The 7,794-nt window shown below is 23.6% G+C and overlaps 1 long non-coding RNA gene across 1 annotated transcript; it reads left to right on the plus strand.

Annotated features, from left to right (window-relative positions):
- The first annotated feature begins 1,142 nt into the window (after window positions 1-1,142).
- On the plus strand, window positions 1,143-6,416 carry LOC114130132 (uncharacterized). Its single transcript, XR_007605080.1, has 5 exons — window positions 1,143-1,357; window positions 1,508-1,549; window positions 4,984-5,057; window positions 5,937-5,970; window positions 6,344-6,416. It is a non-coding gene; the product is annotated as an uncharacterized LOC114130132 (long non-coding RNA).
- Window positions 6,417-7,794: the final 1,378 nt, after the last annotated feature.

A 7,794-nucleotide genomic window follows, 5' to 3' on the forward strand; every position in this document is an offset into this window, starting at 1 on the left:
TTATATGTCCAGTTTTATCATAAATTCTAATATATAAATATTATTAATATTAATTACATATTAATCTATATGTAATATATATCTACCTACTATGAAATCAATGAGTCGTCAATTTTTAATATTAATTTACTAATTATTGTATTTTAGATTGCGTTGGTAAGGAACTTTATATCTGTAAATTATAATTTATATATAGCCATGATATAGTAACTTAACTACATGTAATACGCATATCTTTATATAATACTTAAACTATTATTTCATTTTTTTGCTTTGTATAACAATTTAGGGCTAAAAATAATTTTTTAGGACTAAGATTATCGTCCAAATAAAATGTTGAATTATATGTAAAACCATTAAACAAAAAGGGTGGACAAATGGGTAATGCTCTGCTGTACAGTATGTGTCGAATGTACATCAGCTATACTATAACTACTATAAGAATACAATTATATAATTTTAAATACAATTACAAGATACAACATAACTGCAAATTTTTTTATAAATTTAAAATTAGAAAGTAGTTTGAAAATGATTTTGTCAATATTTGAACTTCATACAATAATAATAAAGAAATTGTGTTTAAGTATTGTTGTACTTTTTAAATAACTAATGACTAACTTATGAGAAATATTGTACTCAATTTCCAAGTATTTTGACTTGATCAAAGAATTTATAAAAATAAAAACTAAAAAACAATATATCAAATACTTAAAAATAGCATAAATATAAGTGAAATATATATAAAAATATAATTCTAATCTAATTAGTTAGTGAAATGTTATGACTTGATATGTTAAATATTTATGACTTATCTTTTTAAATAATAACAAACATTGAAAATCCTTTGAGGATAAATCGTTATCTAAATAAATATAGTAGATATTAAAACGAATATTAATCATTTTAGTTATTTTGTTGAATGTTGAATAATAATAATCATTTGTATGTACTTGATATATTATATTATATTTTATAAATATTAATATATTATGACATTTTCAAGTACAATGTTTCGTGAAATATCCATTCAGTTTACCGTGTTACTAATAATTTAATAGATCACTTTAATAATATAAATATTTTTATAAAATAATTTACATTAAGAAACAACATTTTTCATGTAATATTTTATAATTTATTCAAAATTGAAACATATATTATTACAGTTGTTTAGTGACTACTGAAGTACATTCGACTGTGATTGTACAGCTAAGTGTTTGCTGACTTCCCTCTTTTTTATTTCATTGTATTTTTCATAAACATTTTGTGAACAAATTGTACGTTTACTAATATTATAATATATTTAATTTTATAAAATAACTAACAGCAGGTTTAGAAATATTTGGGTTTAAATGTAAGTATACGTTAATAATATCCATAATTGTTTTCATATCAATTATTTTAAGTATTTAATTTGATAAAATAGATAGAACTATGTTATGATGCAATATGCATAAATCTATGTATAACATAAAAACGCCTAATATATTTTATATTTATGAAGTCGGCTCAGGATTTATAAATTTTTGTTATGGAATGCATATTTGTAAGTATTTTAGATTGGTATTAATGTATATGTTTAAAATATATAAGATCATTTTTTTTAAAAGTATAACTGTTCCATCACATCATGATTGATGATCAACCTCATTATCATATGTTGTGTTGTACGTTTATACTTATTGAGTAACTATACATGAACGGAGAAAAAATAATATACTAATATTGAGTCTTGGGTACACATGGAACAGATAATACTAATTGAGTCCGTGAAATATTTTTAGTATAAAACTAAATCTTCCATATAAGCCGGAAATTTTTCCACAAATAAAAAAAAATAAGTTAATGTCACCCCTTTGCCCCACAGCCATGTCGCTCATCATAAGCTGCTTCTCCACTTTAGGGGTGATCTCCAGCGGCAAATCGTTGGTGGATTATAGAGGTCAAATAAGAATTCAATCAGTTAAAAAGCGTTGGGAAACCCACAAAAGAGTTATGGAAAAACGAGAACACTAGACCAGTTTCTAACAAAATTGATTTTTTATATTGTTAAAAATTAAAAATGAATAACTGTTAATACTTAAAATTTTTAACAAATGTTTATACTAGCGATATATTTTATACAAGGTTAATTACTACTCAAAATACTATGGTTTTTTTTTTTTTTTTGGACATTTATAAAAAAAAATGAAATTTTCAATTTTTCAAAGTATTTTTTTATTCTGAAATGTCAATCTTAAAATTTTAACTTTTAATTCAAATTAAGTAAATAATTAGTCAAAAAAGCTTTTTATAAGCGTTCTAGGTCTAATTTTTACAAAATTTCAAAAAATTGATGATTATTATTAAGGTTAAAAAATTCAACATAATGTTTGTCATTAGTTTTCCTTCAAATAACTATAGGGAAAATTCTAGTTTCATAACTCATAACTTATAGGAAATAGTGTTATGAGCATCTCATTTTTAAATATTGACGAAATCGCGTAACGACAACGATTTATCCTCAAACGATTTTAAATACTTGTTATTATTCAAAAAGTATAAGTCATATACATTTGAAAATTGTACCAGTAATATAGATTTGAATTTTCTTTACATAATCTAATTTGGCTTTTAATTTTTTTTTTTATGCTATTTATAGGCATTTGAAATATTCGTTCATTTTATTTTTTTTTTTTTTTTATAAATGCTAATTAAATTTTAAAATTAAAGTAAAAATAATTGGTAATTCATTACAAAGTTTTTTTTCAAAAATTATACGAGTTTATATGAATCATTTTTTTATTACTGTTTGAAGTAGAAATATTGTCCCTATTCGTTTTGTATATTAGCGAAGAATTGAAAATTTAATATAAGATTTTCCATAAGTTTGGCTTACATTAATTGTAAAAGAAGTTAAGCAATGGCCAATTAAAAGAATTTTATCTTCAATTTAAATTTTTACGAAATCAAAAATTTACTTGTAAAAATATAATGATTTACTATCAAATAATTTTTTGTTTTTGTAATAATTTAAAACTACTAACCGTAGAAACTTGAAACATCACTAATTATTTAAATTTGACATTTTCTGTTCATGATTTAATTTTAGATATTCAGGTCATTAAAATATAAAAAAACTTTTTCATCACACACTGCAAAATATATTCTAATCTTACAAATCATATTTGTTAAGAAATTTTTATCGTATACAATACAGTGGTAAATTTAATACATCCATTATAGTGACCTACTCTATGCCCGAGGTTCATTCAATACCTTCTGTAAAGCAGAGCGTTTCTACCTTGACCACGCTCTCTTTTTAAAAATTTTGACTGGACTCTTCTAGTATTGAAAAATTAACTTAATAAATATATTTTACCTAAAATCTCAATGGTCTTAATTTGTATTTACTTTCAAAACCCTCGGAAATCAATTCGTAATAGAAGGTTATATTTGCATGTCTCATGTATGTATATTAAATATGATACAATATATTTTTTTTTAAATTTTAACATTGTTGATTATTATTATGAAAAAATTAGTTTCAACATTGCGAAGTGATATCACTAAAAATGACGTAGAAGGTATTTTAAATACCAAAAAAAATGGAGACGCAGTGAGTTTTGTAAATTAATTTAATTTAAAACAAAGCAAATCAACTTTCTCATACAAAGAAAAATTACTTTTTTAATAATTAAACTTTTTCAAACTTAAAAATCTAAATATAAGAACCTTTCTTTAATCCTTTAATTTTTTAATTTAATATTGTATTTAAGTTATCGTAAATTAATAATAATTTAAATTAAATGAAAAACAAATATATTCAATTTATATAAAATCAAAATTTTAAAAATCTTTAAAACTAAATATATTTATACATATATATATATTTATATTTTTTTTTTTGAAATGCCAACTGTATAATTGTAAACGTAACTGAAAATATCCTTACGATATTGTATAAAGTATTAATTTCTAAACTATTTTAATATTTTATACTTCAAAATTTTTTTTTAATTATGGATTATATTTGACAATATTTAATTTTGTGTTTGTATTTGGTTTCAACCATTATAACTCATTTTAATTTAATCATATCATAAAGCCATAATCCTTTAATATGGCTCTAGTTTTTTTTTTTTTTTATTAATGCCGATTAAATTTTAAAATTAAAGTAAAAAAAATTGGGAATTCATTACAAATTTTTTTTCAAAAATTATACGAATTCATATGAAACATTTTTTTTATAACCGTTTGAAGTAGAAATATTGTCCTAATTCGTTTGGTATAATTAGCGAAGAATTGAAAATTTAATATAAGATTTTCCATAAGGTTGGATTACATTAATTGTAAAAGAAGTTAAGCGATGGCCAATTAAAAGAATTTTATCTTCAGTTTAAATTTTTACGAAATCAAAAATTTACTTGTAAAAATATAATGATTTACTATCAAATAATTTTTGATTTTTGTAATAATTTAAAACTACTAACCGTAGAAACTTTAAACATCACTAGTTATTTAAATTTGACATTTTCTGTTCATGATTTAATTTTAGGTATTCAGGTCATTAAAATATAAAAAATCTTTTTCATCACCCACTGGAAAATATATTCTAATTTTACAAATCATATTCGTTAAGAATCTTTTATCGTATACAATATACAGTGATAAATTTAATACATCCATTATAGTGACCTACTCTATGCCCGAGGTTTATTCAATACGCCTTCTGTGCAGCAGAGCGTTACTATCTTGACCACGCTTTCTTTTTAAAAATGTTGACTGGACTATTCTAGTATTAAAAAATTAACTTAATAAATATTTTACCTAAAATCTCAATGGGCTCAATTTGTATTTTCTTTCAAAAACCCTCGGAATCAATTCGTTTTAGAAGGTTATATTTCCATGTCTCATGTATGTATATTAAATATAATACAAGATCTTTTTTCATAAATTGTGTAGTAACTTACATTGTTGATTATTATTATGAAAAAATAGATGGAAATTCTCAAACAATGCTTTTGAGTGAAAGAATAAAAAAAATTTTAAGTGACATAAAAGATAAAGACGAAGTGAGTATTGTAAATTAATTTAATTTAAAACAAAGCAAATCAACTTTCTCTTACAATCAAAATTACTTTTTTAATAATTAAACTTTATCAAACTTAATAATTTAAATATAAGAACCTTTCTTTAATCCTTTAATTTTATAATTTAATATTGTATTTAAATTATCGTTAATTAATAATAATTTAAATTAAATGAAAAACAAATATATTCAATTTATATAAAATCAAAATTTTAATAATCTTAAAAATTAAATATATTTATACATATATATATATTTTTTTGAAATGCTAACAGTATAATTGTAAACGTAACTGAAATTATCCTTACGATATTGTATAAAGTATTAATTTCTAAACTTTTTTAATATTTTATACTTCAAAAGTTTTTTTTAATTACGGATTATATTTGACAATATTTAATTTTGTATTTGTATTTGGTTTCAACCATTATAACTCATTTTAATTTAATTATATCATAAAGCCATAATCCTTTAATATGGCTCTAGTTTTTTTTTTTTTAAAAAAAACTTAAGTTACGTTAATAATTAATAATTTTAATATTGAGTAAGTCAAGTTATAATATATTTCAATTACAAGATAATATAAGATAAATACTATATACTTTACTTTAATCAAATTAAATATTAAAAGCATACGATGATAGTTTGAAAATCTCTTAATATTAACAAGGTATTAATCATTTTTAATTACTTAAATTATCATCAAGATACACTGTATTAAATATTAACAAATATAATAGAATACTTTTATAATTTTCAATTTCATCGAATTTTCTGTAAATTAATATTTCACTACAAAAATCATATATCATAGGTTTATTGTGTTTAATAATTTTATATTGTATTTTTATATTTTAACAAGACGTTTAAGAAAATGATAGAAAAAGAAAATGAAGGTATGTTACTTTATTCATTATTGCAATGCTACAGACAGCATACGTAATCTTCTTTCTCGAGTGTTAACTAAAACTTAAAATTATTCAATCTATCAGTGTTTTGTAAGTCATAAAAACGCAAATTTACAACAACAATAATATCAATACTCAACCTTGTAGTTCAAGAAACATTTAAAAAAATTATAATATAGTTATAGATGATTTTCAAATTATAATTCTATTTTTTAAACCTCTTCTATAATTCATGGTCATTGATGAAAGGATCCATATTGTATGATCACGTAGATTATTACAAATATTATTAGCTACACTGCTGACAAAGAAAAAAAATTGTTTTTAGATTATAATATTTATTTCATTTTAAAATTAACAGCAGATATAGCACAAGTAGTTTTGGCGTACTATGAGAAAATCCGTAGTACTTCAGTCAGTTTGTATGATCTTGGTACGTTTACAATTTCATAATTATTTATACACAATACACATGTTTAAAAAATTAGTCCCAAATGCGTTAATGTTATACTTGTGTTGTCTTTGTACTTTAATTTTCATAATGTAACAGTCTACAAGGCCGACTACTCAGACTTCATACCTAAATCGAAAATCAACGCAACAGATAATTGGCAATATGTACAAAACATAAACTTAATGGAAGACTACCACGTGAAGACCAACAGAATGGAGGACTTAAACACTATTGCTAATACAAAACAACATTTGGATAAAACAAAAAAAGGAAACAACAAACTCGACGAGACACAATATACACAGAGTGTAAACGACTACATACTGTACTTATTTTCGAGTATAATTCTAATTATATTAATAATTATTATAACTTATTTAATTATCCAAAATAATCCATTCAATTATACAAACACGGATACGGACGAAAAAAAAGAGGAAGAAATGTCATTACCACAGGAGGATATAAAAAACGAAGCCACAGCACCACGGGAAATTGACATAGTCGAATTTCCATTAACACCTTGTAACAGTCCAAATTTTTACCCTAAACTTAAAACTCCGTTTTAAAAGGAAGTCAGGGACTTCCATGTTAGAGGAGAGAGATGTAGTAAACCGACGTAGTCACTTTACTAGTACATAGTCATTTTACTATTTAACGACGGTTAACACATATTAATAGTAAATTTTATTGACTTGTTGTTTACGCATAGGGTTATGCAGAAAATATATAGGATGGGTTAACCAGTTCGCAATTTTATTCTACGAAATAATATAATATAATTTCGGCCTTCTTTGATCCACCATGTCGATTCTTTACCGTGCAATCGTCCAGTGGAGATTTAGTATATATACGAGTCATCCCAGATCACCGGACTCAGCTTAGTCGTTGGGACGCGCCCTGACATCGCCGCTTGTACTCTAAGTCTAGATCCAAGTCTTAAATTAACTAATTTCTCGGGTAGAGTCATTATACTCTGTCCACAGATTTATTAAGTATTGTTAAACATTGAATTACAATTACATATATTTCTTAACATAATAAACTATATATTATACTAACTCAAATTGTTGTATTCAACTTATTACGTATCCCGAACTCCATCTACTTACGTACGACCGACAAGCGTTCCAGAGATATATTTATATATATATGTGTAACGCGTGTAGTTCGAGCAGCACCTGAGGTCACTGCCAGTTCACTACATCGTGCACCACCAACAGAAGCGGATGGATTTGAGGGAATAAAACATTCCTCAATTAATTTATCCAACCATTACTTATTTGACGGCAAATTTCATGACATTGTGTCAAATATTGGAACAAAGTTAATTGCAAAATGTGTACTCTGCCAAATTA

This window comes from Aphis gossypii, chromosome 3 (assembly GCF_020184175.1).
Source record: "Aphis gossypii isolate Hap1 chromosome 3, ASM2018417v2, whole genome shotgun sequence".
NCBI classification, from domain to species: domain Eukaryota; kingdom Metazoa; phylum Arthropoda; class Insecta; order Hemiptera; family Aphididae; genus Aphis; species Aphis gossypii.